Source organism: Rhipicephalus sanguineus, chromosome 1, assembly GCF_013339695.2.
Source record: "Rhipicephalus sanguineus isolate Rsan-2018 chromosome 1, BIME_Rsan_1.4, whole genome shotgun sequence".
NCBI classification, from domain to species: Eukaryota; Metazoa; Arthropoda; class Arachnida; order Ixodida; family Ixodidae; genus Rhipicephalus; species Rhipicephalus sanguineus.
Genome location: NC_051176.1, coordinates 41,938,339 through 41,958,707, shown reverse-complemented (window position 1 = coordinate 41,958,707; position 20,369 = coordinate 41,938,339). Strand labels below are relative to the sequence as shown.

General features: G+C 43.7%; 1 long non-coding RNA gene across 1 annotated transcript; it reads right to left on the bottom strand.

Moving 5' to 3' along the window:
• Positions 1 to 1,032: 1,032 nt before the first annotated feature.
• Positions 1,033 to 4,597, bottom strand: LOC125757887 (uncharacterized). The gene is made up of 3 exons (XR_007415555.1): positions 4,494 to 4,597; positions 3,946 to 4,063; positions 1,033 to 1,171 (listed from the first exon to the last, which is right to left on the bottom strand). It is a non-coding gene; the product is annotated as an uncharacterized LOC125757887 (long non-coding RNA).
• Positions 4,598 to 20,369: the final 15,772 nt, after the last annotated feature.

Here is a 20,369-nt window from a genome sequence, read left to right as displayed (position 1 = left end):
ATAGTTTCCCGAAGAACCAAGGGTCACCTACTGACGTAATAGAAACTTCTAATTCCTCCGCCAATATAATTCCTTTCTTGCCTTAAATCTAAGTCTTGCAAACACCTTTAAATGGTCGTTGTAGTTAAAAGCAGAGGAGCATCACGTCCATCTATAGAATTCCATTGTCAAGTTTAATCCACTCCAGCCAATAGGTATAGGCCTAAACGTTCCAAACGGAGCTCTTGGATCCATCCTACACGGTATCACTGTAAAATATTCACCGTAGTTTTCACGGTGAAAGCACAGGCAGCTGATGCTGCCAAACTTTTACCGTAAAAAAATGTGACCCGCATTTGAAGTTTACGGCATGCATGCTGTCTATATAATGATATCGCACAGAAAAAATCTTGCCACTGTTTTTTCACTCCAGAGTATTTTTCTCGTAAAAATAAACGACAGCCCGTCAAATCTACGTTGCACAAATTTTGTGTTTTCTAGTATTTCAGCCGTTAAATATACGGTGGTTACACGGTATATTCATCGTTACACGTTGATGTGTAAAACCTCAGCAGTATCGTTTTCTCGTGTTGTAGCCCGCTGTAAAACATCGAGTTTACTGTGAAACATGCGCACCAAGATTTTCTGACTTTCAAAAAATTGAGGCCGTTATATGACGTGGCCTGTGAAATGAGCACAACGGCATTTTGCTGGTTTTCTAGCTTTTGCAGTGCAAAATGAAGACTAACAGCCCTTTTACGTATAGGTCACTGGCTACCCATACTGCTGGATAGGAAGTCATGCAGATGTGTCAACGCAGATGATTTGTAGTGTACACAAAAGATATTCTTGATCTTCAATGGCCACGCTGTTTCACAGTGGTAAATTCATTCGACCTGATTTACACAGTTGCAGTGCTGCTGTATTTCTACTATACCGGTACCGATGGCACTCAGACAAAGCCTAAAAATTGCATGCTTGGTTTGGGACACTGCTGTAAAAATGTGAAGTGTAAATATGCTGTGCAGGAAGGCAATGCAGTGGAAATGGGCGATACTGCTATTTATTAAAATTCTCCAAACACCTGGATTCTGCATTTGGCATATGTCCATTCCAGGCAAAAGAAATAACTTTATCATGATCTTTTTGTAACAGTTTGATCCACCATGTACTTTTTTAAGTCTTCAAAAATCTGCAAAAAATCACAGCATATCCACGGAGTGAATGATGATGAGTGGGCGAAGCTGCGGAGGTTCATCGGTAAACCGTGAATCGTCCGTGAATTCTGCCCAGTACATCATCACCGACGTGAGATCGGGCGCGTTTATACTAAAGGTTCGATGAGTTATGACGACTTGCAGCTCACTTTAATTTTACATGTACACTGTGAATTTTCATTGTTTAGAAAACCATTGCTTTAGAAAACATCTGGCGTCTTTCGTTAAGCAGCTGGCGTCTTTTCGTTTTGCTTTAGAAACATCTGGCGTTCTTTCATTTTGCTTTTACAAAACATCTGGCGTCTTTCGTTGGTTTATTTCATCAATCAACGGCGTTTTCAACAAAATTTTTATTGTTTAATCACGCACAGGAGAAATCTCACCAGGCACTACCTTGGAGGTAAACAATGGCTGCTAATGGGAATGAGAGACAGAAGTCGGCTTTTAGCTAACACTTACACTTCTACTTCTACTAACGTTTCCTACTGGAACATGCCAATGGCTGCTAATGGGGAATGAGAGACAGAAGAATTCGGCTTTTAGTTAACGCGCACGCTGCGAATTTTTTATTGTTCAACAACGCACAGGAAAAATCTCCCACCGGCACCACCTTGGAGGTCAAAGCGTAAGACTGGTTACGCACTACGACTACGACTACGAGGGACGAACGGGTGCCGCCTTAAGGAGCTTCGCCCCTAAAAAGAAACAAAAGAGCGTAAGACAGTATAATATTTGTGCTACTCGTGGAGAGACAATGTAACACTACCTACGATGCGAGTTTTAAGCTATGGAGGTTTAAATTACAGTACTCAGGCTGTTAACATATAATGAGAGGCCACAGCACAATACAGCACCGAGAGAATAGTGTGATTTCAGACATTGGTCTTCTCACAGCCCCTTTATATGAAAGAAGAAATCGTTTATAAAGAGACAGTTGTCTGAGTACTTCTGTCTGTGCTTTACTTCTATCATCAGCCTAAACACGTCCAGTCTGAAACAAGGCATCTCCAACTTTCCTTCTATTAACCGTGGCCAAGCAGCTGCACCAGCCTCAGCGCCCTAGATTTAATAATTTCAGCTTCCCATGTCCTTTTTGTCACCACTACAACACTTGCTATTGCTTCAAATCCACACCGTCATCCAAAGTGACGATCTGTTTATCTTGTTTACACTTAATGCACTGCCCATTCCTATATTTTTCATGGTTTCAGCAACTATATCATTACTAGCATTTATTTCATAGGTTATTCGGTTCTCTTCTGGCCCTTTCATGGTAATCTTTCATTTAATCTCAACCCCAACCATTATCCTGTCCTATATAGGTGAGTAGTGGTAAGATATAGCTTTTGCAAGCTTTCGTCCTGACACATACTGGAAAGCCGCGACTCTGAGTACCGGCGAAGCGTATTTCACCCGAATCTTAGCTTCTTAATTACTTCTCTCTTAATGGTAATGGTTAATGGTAACTGCATGGTCAAAGCAAATGTATTTATTTATCAGTTCTTTTCTTTCACGTCTTATGGTTAACTGATGTTCTGTTCCTTACCAGTTGAACATTGGTTTTCTTCAAACTCCTTTTTAGGCCCACCCTAGTGCTTCATTTTTTTTTGTTTCTCCACTGTCCTCTGAAGTTTTCCCGTGATTCAAATAATAAAACGTTATGATCACACAACTTCAAAGCGCTGAAAAATTCACTATAAATTTTTACTTAAAAACTCTGCAATTCCATTTCGCTTATGTCTCCTGTAAGCATCAGGGGCGTACAAGGGGAATTGGGGGGTTGAAACCCCCCGAAAGTTTTCAGTTTTGCTGGCGTATATATATACGCTCACATACAAACGCACGCACGAACATACATAAAGGATGGTGGAACCCCCCCCCCCCCCCCCGAAAAAAATTTCTGGCTACGCACCTGGTAAGGATACATTAAATACCATTGCATAGGTAGTTGCTCTATACCTGCCACTTTTGCTAATTGCAATTTTACCACTTTTCCAAGCGGTACTTAGCTTGGTCAGAATATATATTTGACATATGCCTCATCTGCAAACTAGTTGCAAAACGATGACCCCCTATTTACATTGCGTGAAGTCCACAAAACACTTCTCTTTCCAAACAGGTAAGGCAGCTGCTCTCAGGTCACTGCACATCAACTACTGTCAACTTCTGATGCGTGTAATGAAATAGAAGTAGGTAGACTGACGCTAACAAGACTGTGTGAAATTAAATTTAACAATAAGAGGTGAAAAACTATTGAAGCTAGGAAAGCTATCCAAATGACATCGTAATCAATGCGCCCATCGGTATTCTAACAGTATAAAAGCCACAAGTAGAATGTCTGAGGACAAAATGGCAGAGGCTTACTTAGTTTATTCCTCACGGTTTCTATGTTCCTCTAAGCCAACATTTCTCTCTTTTTAACTGGAGTTGTCTTCATAGCAACATTGACCAGCAAAATAATTTTAGGCCAGGTTGTATTTGCAACATTTTGCATCCATACAGAACTCCTGGAAAATGCACAAGTGGCATCTCCAGCAGAAGCTACTGGGGCATGGAGCGAACCAAGCTGCCCAAAAAAATGCGTTTAGATTGTTGCCTTTACTTTTTTGCACTTATAAAGCTAGACTTTAGTCAGAAGTTTTAACATGTGAAGTTCACTTGCTGTAGTAGTAGGATGGACAGCTGCTATGGTCAGTTGGATTCAATACCTCTACCTCAAGAAAATGCAGTCAGGAATTGTGCTACTCACCTAAACATTCCATTCAGAATCCATGATTTTTTTGTAAAACTGAAGACTTTTGAATTCTATTTCCTTCTTTTTTTTGTTAGCCTTGCTTCCATGGTCTGGGTTAATACCAAAAAGTGCCCTGTACCAAAATCAGGAAAAAACGATGCTGAATATTGCAGTAATGAAGCTACTCATGAGCTTGTACCTAGATTCGTAGTAATTTCAAAAATGCATTCAAGAAGTTATGCACGTTCTAAAGGTTAAAATTTGGTGTCTCAAGGCTATTATAAATGTTGTTTATACAGATATTGCTCCTTCTAAGAAATCACCCAATCTTGTATAAATGCTAACCACTACTCTGCAGCAAAGTTTCACTGCACTAGTATTGATTCTTATGCTGCCACTTAGTGATTTAAGCATCTGCCTCATATGCGGATGGTGCGAGGTTCGATCCCCGCTGCTTCTAGGCGCCCGCCAGTGATGCAACAGGTACAAGCTTCCCTTGGCCTGCTGCTCGGAATATCTGCGGTATATCTGGGAACACTTGGAAAATAGGTCTTATATGTCACCTTGTGTTCACAAACATATCATGAGCCATGGTCCTCTTTAGCCAAAGTTGTATTTGCACCAAAAAATTCTTCGTCATCAGAAGCAACATTAAACTCATGTCACGACACTGCTGACTAGTTGAACGCGCGCTCACTGGCACCATCTGCCAACTTGAATTCCGAAGATGAAAAGACCTTAAGGAGTGCTACAGGATGGTGGGACGTCAGAGTGGAGCGTTAAATGTCGGGCGTCACTTTTAACGTCACATTGGGACGTTGAACCCCCGACACCCCTCAATAAAGGCATGATCATTATTAGTAAAAAAAAAAAAAGACGTCTCTTTACTGCAACAGCCTACGAGATACCATTCAGGGCATGATGTACATATTTATGCACTGATGCACCTCTGGGTACGTATGTGGATTGTGCAATATTTGTAAAGACCTGACTTTTGTTTCAGTCCAAGCTGAAAATGAGCATTGAGCATGAACGAGCAAGTACAGAAGTTGGGAGCTTTAACTATGGAACACTGATTATAACTGGGAGCTTCAAAAAAGGCATTCAGGGCAAAAAGTTGGCGTTCAATGGCAAATGAATGCGCCCTGAGAGAGTTTTGTTACTAAATATAGAGTTTTTGTAAGCTAGAAAATATAAACGTGTAGTTCAAGCGCCGAGATTACCGGCCATCTCACAGGTGCACTGCAATAATTTTGGGTGTGGACCACAGACAGCGGCCAGGCCTTTACCGCCAGTTATTTGAATACTAAGGTCACGGGAACTTTCCCCTCATAGAAGTAATGAGTTTGAATCAAATCAGAGAGCTGGAATCAAATAGGAGGAAAACGTTTTCGAACAATTCTCACAGTAAACGTGTATTTTGTTTTCAGGCAAACGTCCTCATGGTCAGAAAGAGACACAGATGACTTTCACTGACAATAACCATGTGTCCTTAGAGCTGCTGTAAAGTGCCTGGACTATAGGTACAGCAGGCTACTATTCGGAGGCGTTTTCAAGAGAAAATCTGTAGCATACTTGCAGATGCCACAGCAAGGACAAGACACCATTTTTGCAGATGCCTTGACACCAACATTAAAAAAACAATGCTTATGTGAGCAGCTTTTTTTTACAAAAGGGAGAACAAAACGCTCACCAGAATTGTTCAAATACACACCTTTGAACAAATTCCAGGGTAGACTACAATCTTTCAGCATAACGGGCATGAAAGGAAAAAAAAATAACTGGTGAATATTATGCACAATACTGTAGTGAAGTTCTCCAGCCGCTCCAACACGTGGCAATCAAGAAGTACTCCTCTGGGTTCCACAGGTCACCATCTAGGGTTAAGAGCACTGACAATGAAATGACATTCTTAATAGTTCAAGCAGTTCCATTTTTCATTCCAGCATGTAGTGTGCAACTAAATGCCAGAACAAATTAAACTAGTGCTAATGAATTGTGCGTAATGACACAGCTCCTGTATGATATGCTGATGCACCTGCAACAAAATCATGCTAAGTGTCCTTAAGTATGATAAGTTTTCATTTCAAGAATATTCCTCACATTTTGCAGCTTCGACGAAACGCAAAGTATATTCCTGTGCTCAGTGTGCGCACAGAGCAGGTGCACATTTTGCAAATATACAACCATCCAGAGCTGAAATACAAATGTATTTTGATAATCTAGGTTAAATACAAAGCCAATGAATTATTCAAGTAACAACTTACAGTTGCAACCTTCTAACTTGCTCTGCATAACTTCAACAAACATCTAATCCAATCAACACGCATCCAACAGTTAGGCATACATGCAGTTCGGAATGCAGTTCGGAAAAGTCACCCTGCCAGCTATAACACTTTAAAAAGCGTACGTGCAACCTGCAATACATGTAAAAAAAACGTTGCTAACGACGCAGCTAACAGAATATGTACTAAGTGAAAGAGACCGTTCGATCTCTCTTTCGCTGCAGCCTCGGAAAGTCAACGCATACCAAAGCAGTTTAGAACTCGAAACCGTAGCGCAGCAAAAGCGCGCACACGTAGAAACTCAATCCTCTTTAAGTTGCTGATACAGAAAAAGCTATTAACCTAACTACACAGCATGAAGCAACAAATATTACAGCACTACAACCAAGAAAAAAATGCTTCCGCAACTATGCTTCCGTACCGTTTCAGGCTGCTTTTCGTGACAGAAACAGCGCGAACTCGAAACTGCACCGCACCAAGTGCGCACATGTGGAAACTTCAAACCACCTTACACTGCTGGCACGCAACACGCCGTTGAAAATAACTACATACCTGTTGAATGTAGTGAATATTGACGGCGTGCTGTGTGTGACCGGTACAAGTGGTACCGCTTCTGGTCAAACGCCAGCTTATAACTGTAACTCTCGAAGGTTCACATTCATGCTGTTTCGCATTATCACATACAACAAAAATAATCGCGCACTTAGTCGGCTCGTACCCATCCAGGGCGAAGTACACGCAGTGCATCCGGTGCAAACACAAAGCAAGACGTCTATTCGAGAAAGTCATGCCAGCAAGTGCACAAAATCCAGCCACTAAAACGAAATGGCTTTCTGATACTTCCAGAGCACACATATCATTCACACACGTCCCTGCGCGATCAAGTTTTCAGAAAAAAATGCGACGTACTTGCATCGGGTGTACAAACGTGGCCGAACGGCTTCCCAATCAGCACCGATTGCAGAGCTTTCAAAAATGGCGAGACCGGTGACGCACCGGGCGCCGAGCCGGCTGTCCTTGCCGTAACTGCGCCGCTCTGCGCATGCCCAGTTTCTCGCGCGTACCGTAACACAAGGTGCGCCGGCGCGCCAAGCATTCGTCGCAGCGTCCACGCGCGTGCATGAGTGGCGGGAAATTGAAGGCGCGGACATGACGCCACTCTTCTTTACACTTTCCTTTCTTCACTCCCACAAGCCAATGCGCATGCGCGGGGTATGGTATACGGCGAGAATGCTGTAGTTTACGCTTACGATTGCGACACCGCATTTTTTACGCGATATTGGTCGTAAAAATAACGATCTTTTTTACAGTGTACCTACGCAACAAAGAACAGTGACACTCAAGACTTTTATGCAAGAATTTCTAACGGTTTTTCATCACCACGAAATTATCATTGTCAGCTGTTACTTACTTGTGACGGTCACGATGCAGCGGAAAACCACCGATCTTCTACCCTTTCGACGCGAACAAAGGCACGACACGGAGAATGCATTCCAGTCCCTACTCCATTTTTCGCTCTTTTATTTCAATGTTTTCCCTTTACACACCCAATTGGACGCTTATCTCAATACCTCCTCCTATGTTTTCTTCTCCCCCATCTTATCATCACCCTCCCTGTTTCCGCAATTGGCCTATCCTCCTCCACGCTTCGGACTGGGGAGAGTATACCAAGCATATACCCATACACGCGCTAAGGTAAGCAGTTGGTGCCTGGAAGAAGACGAGACCACTTGTCGAAACGTTGGCTCCAGCGTTGCCCCTTTGAAGGATTTTTCGTCTACTCTGAGCAAATAGTGACACCAGGGGCGTAGCCAGAAATTTTTTTTTTTTTTTTTGGGGGGGGGGGTGTTCAACCATACTTTATGTATGTTCGTGCGTGCGTTTGTATGTGTGCGTGTATATATACGCAAGCAAAACTGAAAAATTTCGGGCGGAGGGGGGGGGGGGTTCAAACCCCAACGCCCCCCTTGGCTACTCCCCTGAGTGACACCATGGGAACCAGACAGGGAGACAGGTTTCGCAAATCAAACCATTTTATACAATACGCACACATGAAATAAATAAAATGAAACATATTGTTATGCCTGGGAATAATGGTTGCCGTATTTCCCCCCCAGTCTGCGACCGCAAACTGTGCCTCAATCACCGGCTGGTGATCGAGGCACAGTCTTTACGCCCGCTCATGCGGACTTCGCTGCTTGCGTTACAGGACGCTGCACGCGCAGACGGCACAGTTCCGGGAACGGTTGCCGCGTTCCGGAATGCGCTGCTCCAGAGCGACCGGCGCCGGTTTCAGCGGCCGCGTGCTTCCGCCGCTCCGGGTCACGCTGAAGTGGCAGGACAACCAGCGCTGTTGCCCGCTGCCGTTCGCCCAGATGGACAGCGACACAACGGCACAGGCTGCGAACAAGGGGCGCAAGAACGAAGGTCATGCCTATCCAGCCTCACCTACATTGAGTCATTTCCATTGCCAAACACATGGGTCATCTGAATGCACACTCTACCACAATGTCGATCGGACTACGGCACACCTGAGTAAGAAGGCTCTTAAATTTTAGACAACAGCGACCGACATTCTCCTTCGCAGTGATCAGCGGTCAGCATGGCTTGCGCCTAGACTAGGCTGGATCACTTGAACATAGCCCTAGAAACAATGAACAGAAGCCATTCACATAAAAAAACGTCCGAATTTAAATGAACGACTCGTTACATACAGGGATTGAGGAAAAGATCCCGCAAGGCGGCAGATTTCGAACAATGGGCCACGGCAAAGATCAGTTTCGTAGTGTCGATTTCACTGGGTAAAGCAATAATATATACGACCTCATTCAATAGCGACAGGCGACAGCCGCCAGAGCGTGGCTGCAGTCACGAGGAGCAGGAAGACGCCATTGTTGGGATTGCTAGGCAGCCGTCATTCTGCCTGCCTTCGCCACCTGTGTACATATATTTTAAAGTGGTCGTATACCGCCCACAGGTTGAAATATAATTATTTTGTTGCAGTTGTGCACGAACGACTGTGTGACGAACATGTAGCCATGTGAATTTTTTGAAAAGGTGCCGTAATAGCGGAATTACACGTGTTTGATGATCGAAATGCGGTCATCGCTCTTTTCACTATTTCCTTCTCTACTCTCCGTTCGCTGCACTGAAATGTTCATAAGAATGTCGGCGGTGGTTTGGGGGTCGTGTAAACAGAGTTGTGACTATAAGCTACAAGTAACTTTCTGATCAGGTACATGGTAGATTGTAAGGTTGTTTCACGTAACTGGAACGAAATATTCTTCGGGGTGATTTCTTCCAGGGTTTAAACAACGCCTGTAAAGTATGAAGTAAAATCAGGCGACTGCGCTCATACGCTACCGTACTGCAGCGCTCTAAACCGTGCTTCGAGCGAATCCATTGGTGCGCGGACCGTCAACCTATCGCTTATCAGGCACGACGGAGTTTCCCTGCCGTGTGCAGCCGTCAGAAATGTTGACGCACTGGGAAGCCGATGCCTAGAGCCGCGCTCGCTAATTTCGCAAGGGTCCGCGCGCCGGTTGCTCGCTAAAAACACGTTTGAGAGCGCTGCAGTACGGTAGTCTACGAGCGCCGTCACTTGGTTTTATTCCACAAAGAACCGATCCGACAAATTTTATCGGCCATTTTGGAATGCTCTCTAGAATGTAACGAAATGAAATTAGCTATGAAGTGAAACTTAGTTAATTAACTAATTAGTTTCGATATACATATACACTACATATCGACCCTTGACAGCAAACCACATGTTCTCGGCTTCATTGTGTTGCCACTTTTAACAATATTTGATTTATGCTACGTGAAGCACGCCGTTATACGAGTCATTCGCCGATGTAGCAATGGCCGGGAGAAGAAAACCATTCGCGCAAGATTGATGATTTTGTACCTGATGTATATGGCCGGAATGCACGTCAAATTGTTGAACAAAGTAATGAGGCCGAAAGCCGAAGTACGGCTGATAATTACAAATATCATAAAGTGATTAGCGTATTGCGCTTAGTTAACACTCATCGGCGAGCGACGCTATCTTTTCATATAAATAAATAAATTTCTTGTGGTTAAACTAGGCTGCTATGGTACAAATTCGAGTAGGAGCCGAAATGCAGTTGAAGCCGCTGCCCTAGCTCTTCTACATCAAACAACAAATAAAACCTGTCCAATATTTTTCAGTAATATTAACAGCTGCTTTGCTCAAGCAACTTCGGTAAACCGTATTACGGGGCAAACTTCAAAAAATCACTAAAAGAACGAATCTCCCGCATGCAGACTACGCTGAAAGCACGGTATCCTTCCATCAAGCAACGCCATCGGCTATGGATGAATCTTCGTACATCGGTGGTCGTTCAAGATGGCAGCTTCGTTTTTTTCAAAGGAGATCACGGCAATGGGCATGCTCGGAAAAATTGGACCAGAATAGTCGACACAGCTGTGACAGCCGAAATGTGTGACACTTACAATAAATATAACGAACGGAAAACGTACGAGATAAGCGTGATCACGAATTCCGTTTGACCTCAGATATGAGAGACAAAGCTATTCTTGAAAGCAAGTTTTTTGCTGCTTTTTCCTGAGCAATAAAGTTGTAGTGGGAAATGCGTCTTTGTACAGTATGGCACGCTTTCTTCATATAGTTCAGGAATTTGCCGGAAATTGCTGACAGCTGGGTGCAATTTACGGCGTAATGCTTAACTATTCATACCTACCTGACCTCGAGTGTGGTACATAGGCAAAACTAAAGCCGTCCGTATACACATTTGGTGAAAGTGATAGAGAGCAGTAAACAAAGATATTCCGGAAATGGTACTTTGCCGGACTGCCATAAGCAGTGCAACTAAGCGGTTGTACAGCTTCGCAGTGTAAATGTGCGGACCACCTACACAAAAATGAGAACGCGTGTCCCGGCAATAAATGTTACTGGAGTAAATATTACCACGCATCTTGCCATTCTTATCTACCGGAAATGTGAAATCACCTTCCTCAATTAAACATTGTCCTGTTAAATGTGCACGAATGAACTGCTCTATTCACGATCTTCGAGTTAATATATTCACAAGACACAAGACTAAACAAGCTAGGAGGCAAATACCTTTGTCCTGATTCTCCTCTGCACATCTTGGGCGGTGGGTGGCAGGACAGCGTCTCCCAATGGCTTCCTCTTGTCTGAAATTGCCACAAGCAATGCTACTTATTAGGAGGCTGCGTGTAAAAAGGACTTAAGTAAGAAAGAACGCTGCTTGTCCAGTAAAACACTTTCTGTGAAACAGGCATTCGTTTTTTTTCTGATGGGTCTAACAACAAATACAAAGGATTCACATAAGCAGAGGAAATCTTCAAAGCTTTATCAGCAGTATCATGCTATGATGTGTGGTTGATTTCCTTATTTCATTAATAAGAACACTTCTTAATAACTTGCAGGAGACGACACGCGTTTGTTCACGATAAATTTACAACTCTTCCGGATCCATTATGTTGTAGTTTCTGGACATGTGGCATTTTTCTTTTTTTCTAAAAGAGCGAAATCCTGAAACCGAATTGTGGCTAAATTTCACGGGAGCGTGAAGCGCGCCTAAGTATATTTTACAGTTAAAGCAATTGTAATCAAAATGGGGCAATTCCTTATTGTAACGCGAACTAAAAAAAAGCTGTTTTAAATGTAAAATGAGCCAAATCCTGCATCTGTTTGGATCAAACTGAGCCATTTTTTTAAAACCAGCGCTTCGTCAATGATCGTGACCAAAACAACCAGCATGGCCGCATCCAATCTGTTTCATTTGTGTCCTAATTGGTTTCCTATCGTGCTTTCGTTTCTCAATTACTTTTTCCTTGGGCGAGTTGGTACTGATATGACCGAGGAGGGGTTGAGGCTGCCACCGAGGTTCCGGCGAAGAACTGCTGCGATGCTTTACATCACAAGGGCCCAGAGAGAGGCAAGAGGGCGAGCGAAGGCCAGTGAGTCCCCAGCGCACACCCGACGCGCTCCTTTTATCTCGGTCCGAGCACGCGGTAGACGCCGACTGCGTATAACAGGCCTGCCGATGCGCGTTCCTCGTAGCGCACCAGGTGATTTCCCGCGTTCCTGTGGAACGGGGACAGCGTATGGCAGGTACGCTGATGAACGTCCCTTGCAGGGCGGTCCCTTGTATTGCCGGTTACAACAGTACATACGGAAGGGCATGATGTTGTAGGGCAAACTTCGAGTATAAAGAGTAAGATGCCGACTTTCCTACTTCTTTTTGCCTCTTAGTGTTTCTTTTCGAGTCTTGCGCCGCACTATCATGTTCTTTTTTCGCTCCAAGACGGTATATTTGAAATAGAACACAACTGCAATAAAGATATTGAGATCCGACCTATTCCTTGACGAAAGGATCCCAAACGGCCCGACATAAAAAGAGTTAAGAAGAAGAAGAGCTACAGCTGTTTTGAAGGCCTTCAATAGATGCCAAGAACAAGCAAACGCTACCGATAGTCCAGAATGGTGTGCCTGTCCTCTGAAAGGACCACTCGCTCTACAAGTCCTGTCATCACCATAACGCCCATGCAACAAAGGACGGCATCGACGGAAGCACAAGGATGGCGTTAATGTTGTCGCAAAATATTCCAATATCGTTTATTCACTGCGATTTAGACTTCTTGTATGAGCTAATTCAATCCCAAATGAAATGTTCTAATCCATAAGAGCCAAATGCAAATTTTTCTCCTGAATACCGACGATAATGGGCCGCAGCCCACTATCGTCGGTATTCAGGAGCAAAATTTCAGCCGCAACATACATTTACGGTATTTTGGCGAGATGAGAACCCTGGCAAAACATTGTTGGAGCAGGCGCGACCATATTGCCTGTAGCAAAGACGTGCGTTATTCTCAGTTGAAGTGAACTTGGCTTTTTAAGAAAATAGAGCCATATGTCTTTCTAACGTTCAGACTGCAATGCACATGTCGGAAGTAAGATATAAGAGCTCCGGCGGCCTTCTGCATTATTAGCACAGAAATTGAATGCTAAATAGAGATGCTGGAGTCCCTTTATTGGCACACGTATGCTTGAATCTATTTAAAGCCCATGTTTTGTTAGCTAGTGCATAAACCAACAGGGCACCTAAGAAACTTCTCATATCGAAACGCGAGAGCATTACTTCCTGTTGAACCGAGTCTTATCGTTCAACATGGTATCGCGGCGAAATATTGCTGAGGTCCTAAATGATGATCTACAGAGCCTTGTGGATCGGTGGTGCATATATTGTTCAGTGCGATGTGTCTTGCACGTTCTTCATCACATTCGGGTGGCGTCAGCTGTGTGACTATATGACTTACTCGCCTCGGCCAGAACGATGCCTCGCTGGAGCTCCCAGTGCACGTTCCGCCGCCAGTCTGTTTTTCGCGTATCCAGTCATTTAGGCGATATTGCTTCATTTTCCCGTCAACGTTCGGATTCTGAACGTAGGAAAAGCTAGCGCTTGGTTTCGAAACAACCACTTGCACAATCTGCAAGATGATTTAATTGATGTGCCGTTTTTGTGCCATGATTTACCTATGGCAGCGCGGTTGCAAAAAGGGCCAAATAACGTTTTCGCCGAAAGAAAGCTTGTCAGCAAACATCCGCCCCGTGATCCGCTGTTGCACTGATTGCGGATGTAAGGTCAATAAGAGACTAAATCGCTCTTTTCCTGACTACTTCCTCAGTCATTAAAATAAGTATGATGACAACATCATCTGTTCGTCTAGGTACGAACGATTCGTCACGTCAAATTCTTCCTAAAAGCGGCTTGTACTCGCACAAATAGCGAGGACGACACGAAGCTTCAAATCGTAAAGCAGTTCGCAAAGAAATATCTGCCCTTTCTAAATGAGCTATGTAATATATCCCACTGGGCTTAATAAAGTTGGGATGTATTGCCGTATACGTACAGTCATGCTACACCGATGCACATCATCAAGAAATATATATTTTATTAAACTGAACTGCTATATTTGATTACTTAATAAAGTAGAGTGTAAATTTCTAAATGCAATCAATGCATGACAGAAGTTCAGAAAAAGATGCGGGCTTGAAGCGATCAGAAATCCTTGAGTAGGGGTTGTCGCTGGAGCCGACGTTTGGACGAGAGCGCTTGTGGAAAGGCTGGTTCCAACGACTACCTCTGTTAAAAATTTTTCATCTCGTAAGTGCAATCAAGAAACTGTGAAAGCTAATGCTTAAAATCAATAATTTATCATTTTACATAGCACTATAAAGAGCGCTATGGCAAAAGTATTGCTCCATGAATATTGACGTTTTTAAAAAAAGCAAAATAATGCGATGTATTCCATCAAATGGCTTCTTTTGTAATTATTTTGGGTAATTATAGGATTACCATGCAAGTTTTCCTTAATTGCCACTAGATATATTCCTAAAGCTATGGCTTGCCACTAAGGGATGTGTGGTCGATTTAGTCAGTAGGAAGTGGCTGTAGAGCCGCAGGAAATTCAGATGCAAAGGAAAAATGAGACCACGACAGTCATACAAAAGGCGTGATGATTCTGAACCGGATAAGTTCTTGAATGTGTGTGCGTGTTTCCGAGTCTGTTTTCTTACGGAATAGGTACGAATATTTCACGCAAAAACAATAACATTTTAAAAATATGAAATGAACGAAGAAAGGGAATTTTCAGGGCTCGTTTCTTTGTTCGACAAAACCTCAATAAACCAGCAGAAAACGAAGCTAACGAAGGTATAGGATCCGTTAATTGTACTGTTCTAAGTTTATTGTAGTAATTTTGAAATTGATGTGAAGAAAGGGCTGCTCGTATCCATAACGGCGAGTGCGGAAAACTCTTTCTTTTTGCCAGATGGGCGTCACGCAGCACACGAACCTTTAAGGAGCGGACTGCTGACCAATAAGCCCTCGCATACTGTGGACAAAGGGACGACCCGGTTATGTCGACGAGAGGACGACCGCCGCCGTAGCTCTATTGGTAAGAGCATCGGGCGCGTAATCCGAAGGTTGCGGGTTCGCTGTCTGCCGTCGGGAAGTTGTCTCTTTGTCCACTTGACTTCCTATACATCTTCATCACAATTACTACAAAAAGTACAATTAACGTCCCCTACACTGGCTTCACTACCTGCTCGTTTTCTTAAAAAATATCGAAGGCATACGTAATCAAGTAAGCAAAAGAGCAACGAGAGCAACTCATTGTATTGTCGAGTGGGAATCGTGCACGCGCTGACCAAATAATGGGATTGGTTTTCTTATATTGACAAAGAAGGCTTCGGTTGATGCATTGCGCACACATTCCCGTGGCAGGCTTCGATTATCTTGAGAGGTGCCTCGCAAGAGTAAATCGAAATAGCCAAAAACCACTCACGAGTTCACTCCGAGCCTAGTGTTTTCAGTTGAACCTTACCAACCTGTTCAGCTGTTTTTCCTGCTATCTGCGTCTCGTTAGCTGTTGTTTCGCACGAGCCCACGCGGTTTTCACCCATTTTGATTTACGCTGTCTCTCTCACATTGCGCACCATCGTGCAACAAAATGACTATCTGCGCAAGTGTCGGTACCTTGTAGGGTGTCGCGTCGAGTTCCTCGGAAGTGGTGCAGACTTCCTCCGAGCTTCTCTCCGCGGCGGAAGCACACGTGGCCCTGCCCTTGGGTGCAGCTGCAGTCGAACTTTCACTCCCGTTTCGACGAAGTGGCGTAGGCGTGGTCGCGGTGAGGACGCCTTTCCGGCTGCTATTGTCCTGATTGAGACAAAGCACACGGCATTCCGCCGTGTAACAAAATGCAGTTGCGCTGATGGCACGCTTAAACCACTTGCGGTTCGTAGGAGCAGATCGGGAGAGTGTTACCAAAAAGTTTATACTCAAAGTAGTCGAGGTTATAAAACTGGAGGTGCCCAAAATTCTAAAACTAGCTACGTCTCTGGTAGTGGCCCTCGCACGTCGGCGATCGTGGCTCCTGCTCTATTCCTGGGCTGGCATCTTTCAGTGAACTCAATGTATTCATTTTCATTCTTTATCCTGACAGTTAATTTGTCCTTATGTTAAGTAAAGATATCTTATCTGTCAAATACCACTGGTGACTTGTGCTACAAATGTACATCGATTCCTCGCCAGTTTTCCGAAGCGTGTTTCGTGACTACGTAGAAAAAAGATCTGTACCGCCAGGTGCCGCAAGGATCCGGGCTGCTGATGTTTTACTGAACTGACTGAATTATTTTCTTCAATTATTCTGACAGTTAACTTGCCCTTAAAGGGACCGACAACTGATTTTTCTCTACCATTTTTTTTTGCGGCGCGACAGAAAGCTCTCCCTTCGCAGTGTTTGTAGCTGCGGTAGTTAATCCGAAAAGCACGTAGTTATTTTACAAGCAGTACTTTAGACCTGAAAGGCTCTAAACACAGACGCACCTTTCCTCCAGCAACGCTGAGAATTGATAGCGATGCCGCCAGCCCTTCTCACAATTTGTTGTTCGGCTTTCGCAGGAGTTCCTGTAACTATGCTTAACCACCTTTATTTATAGCTTTTCAACTCTTTTTGAAGATAAGAAGCTGTTACAATGAGATGATGTGGCGTTATACACCTTCCCTGTATCTGCACCGCGTTTTGTGGGCATGCGTCCAAGGTTGCCTGCGCCTCTGTCACGGGTGGCTTGTCCCGGCGTCGTTACTCTCTCGATGCACGAGCCAAGCCAAGTCATCGAAAACGTCACTGCGCATATGCGCGGCCACGCCGAGTAGCAGCGAGCGTCATTTTTGAGACGAAGTGTAGGCAGCAAAGCTATGTAGCTCCAAAATCATAGCGACCTGGAAACTGCGTGCACGGTTGCATGAGCACACTGAATGTTGGTCAGTACGCGCTGACGAGCATGGAATCATTACGTCACGCGAAGTTAGCGCCACTTTAGCTCATACTACTAAAGCAGGCCTATATGTACATTTTTATGGAGTAATACTTATTAATATAAAGAAACGAACAAGATTTCAATACTAACAAAAAAAACGTCGACCGCGTACAGCAATCAACGTTCACGTGGCCGGGTTCATTGGATCGTTCATGTTTTTGCCGCCAGAAACGCCACAGGTCATTTTTCGCGATTTTCAATTAAGAAGTAAAGATATAAATCCATCTCTCCCGAAAAATACAGGGTTGGTTTGAGTCAATGCGGCGGGCAATCTTTCCATCAGTGGAGTAATCTCATTTCATGTTCTGGGCAGTTGTCGGTCCCTTTGAGACAACCGATCCTTTCATCTCATATCTGTCTAATATATATCTTGGACCAGAACTATCGATTTCTGTTTTTAGAAAGAGCTTTTATGCATATTAAGAAACCCAGAAGTAACAGCTCAAGACGATATGCTAGCAAGAGAAACAAGAGTGCCACTCTGGGCTCGCATCATTCAAACAACCCTCGCCAGATCCCACGCCCTGTGGCAACCGATGTCCTCCGAAGCAGTCAACAAGCAGCTGCCTGCTTAATTTTAGCCACGTGTTACGCGGCGCATCGACGTTTTCGTGTACAACGAGTAGTTTGTGAGATCAGATCTCACCTGGCACGCGGATATATACTGTGAGGCCTGATGGGTAGGTTACGGCCATACGTAACTTCGGCGGTTGCGTTAAGGCATGGACATCCCTTTTATCGTGTACAAACGTAATGAAGCGCACGACAACGCGTTTTTAATCATCGGAGTTCGTTTGGCGCCATCCTGGGGCTAGTAGTTACGCTCAGCTAAGGAAGCACACGCGCAGCAGGGCATATATATATATATATATATATATATATATATATATATATTGCAATGTTGTACGAGCCGATAAGCAGCCCTGCCTGATAGTAGCCAACAGAAACAAACATCTAGCACTTAGCACAAACAATAACTAGCAGTTAGCACATGCTATCCAGTACTGCATAGCCTTAGGCACAAATATAAAAAATTAGGAGCGTACCAGCCAGCAGTATAAAGCAGTGAGCCACCATTTCCCTTACACGGCAATAGCCAACGTTAGCAGGGACCAGTCGGCATGATATAGCTAAGCAAAATAACAGCGCAACAGGGTTAGAATTCGGACAGAAAGAAGAAAAGGACTCAGCGCTGAAGTCAAAAATAAATTTAATTTGAAAAACAGTGAGCATATATAGCCAACAACGAGTCTTCGAAACTCGGCACATGTGTTGCAAAACAACATAAATCATGCCTTCTCTGACAGATAATCGTACTATTCATCTAGAAGAGTAATTGATGGTTGATAGATACAGCGTTCGCTGAATCTTATAAAAAAAGACTTCGGCTATTTCACGGGTGCGCTGCTCAGCATGTATGTATTTTATAATGGTTTTCTTGAAATAGGGCAGGCAACCACATGATCTCCAATGGGCTGCCAAATGAGACGTGACATCAGGACCCGAAACAGCCAACTCATGCGCACGCAAGCGTACGATTAGGCAACGTCCCGCCTGGCCTATGTATTCGCTGCCGCATGAAAGAAAGGCGTAAACCACACCAGTAGTGCAAGGCACATGTTTGCACAAATGACTGGATGCACACTTGATGCCATTTCCTGGCTTCCGACAGAACGCTCTATCAACCAAAGGGTACACCTTGCCCACTTTATTATGCACTGAAAAGAACCCGTTTACGCCATACCGTGAACGACGTTTTTCAAACCATGCGCAGTTCGGTGTAGGTATGGAATGACTGCATGCCCTTTTTTTTCTGCTATTTTCCGGGATCACGGCGACTTCGGTTCTTAACTAGGGTGTGCGAATATTCGAAAACTTCGAATGAAGCGAATAGCGCCCACTCGATTCGGTACTCGAATCGAATCAGCATATTCGAACTACCGAATATTTTTCGAATACTTTTCGAATAATCAGCACTGACTGGAAAATTCCAAAGGAACAACACGTTAGAAGAGCAAAGGATGATTTTTCCTGTTTTAGTTAGTCAATAACGAAGATGCATGCAGTTCAGTCTTTTCGGGACTATAGAAGCTTTACTCGTCACCGCATGAAGGACTTTTTCCTTTGAACTCCAGTGTTGCCGAAGCGAATGTGTCCTCAATTCATTATCATTATCATGAGATTCATGATGTTCATTCATGAAATAATATTAAAATTTTGGGTGGTGGTGTAATTTAAAAGCTGGTGGGAAAGTACCACCTAAAATACTGAAGTAACTGCTGTACACTTCCTACAGTAAAAAAATGTCTCGAAGACTCGGGTCGGTCGCTACTGTGTACGGGCTTACCTCAGTTTACATGCATGTGGTATATTTTGTCGGTTCAATATAACAGTGATCTCCTTTTGTTAAAGTTTGTGATTATTTGTTTGAAATAAAAGGTTTTAGAATGCTAGGCCTGTCTTCGAAATGGTTACCTTAATATTCGAAAACTATTCGAATACTATTCGATACGTATTCGTATTCAATTCGGTATAATCACTATTTGATTTGTATTCGATTCGGTTCTAAATTTCACTATTCGCGCATCCGTATTATCAACTTTAGTCATCAGTTTTTCCAGAACGGAGCAAATCAGGTGACTCGGAGAGCCAGCATTTACAAGACGAGCAATTTGTGTACCAAAAGCACGCGCCATAAAATGCTTGCATGGCTCGTGTAGACCGGAGGCCAGCACAGTAGACGCGATGCCTCTCTTTACAATATTTGAGTGGCTTGAATTATAGTTTAGGATTGGCTCGATGAACCTTTTTTGGTATTGCCAACAAACATGATCCTTGACGAAGGCTAGACTTAGATCAAGAAACTGCAGCTCATCGTTTTTGATCAGCTCCAAAGTAAAATTTCGACCCATTCCATCTTCCTTGAAAAGCTTCATCACATTAACAACATGCAAAGGTTAGTATCCAGTAGAACCAAGAAATCATTAACATATCGAACAACACGTGACGCTAACCCATCCAAAGCCTTATGCAACTGCCTGTCTACAAAAGCGAGAAACATATCGCTGATTACAGGAGCCACACATTACTCAATGCAGATGCCAGATTTTCGAACAAGAAGTATTTCCCTCCCAAGACACAACGGTTGAATTCAGGTACGCCTGCACAAGCTCTAGAAACGACTCAACGGAGATGCCGCACTGGCTCTGAAGCAGCAACTCGTCGTTGTCATCTGTTATGCAAAGCTTGATGCACTTTAA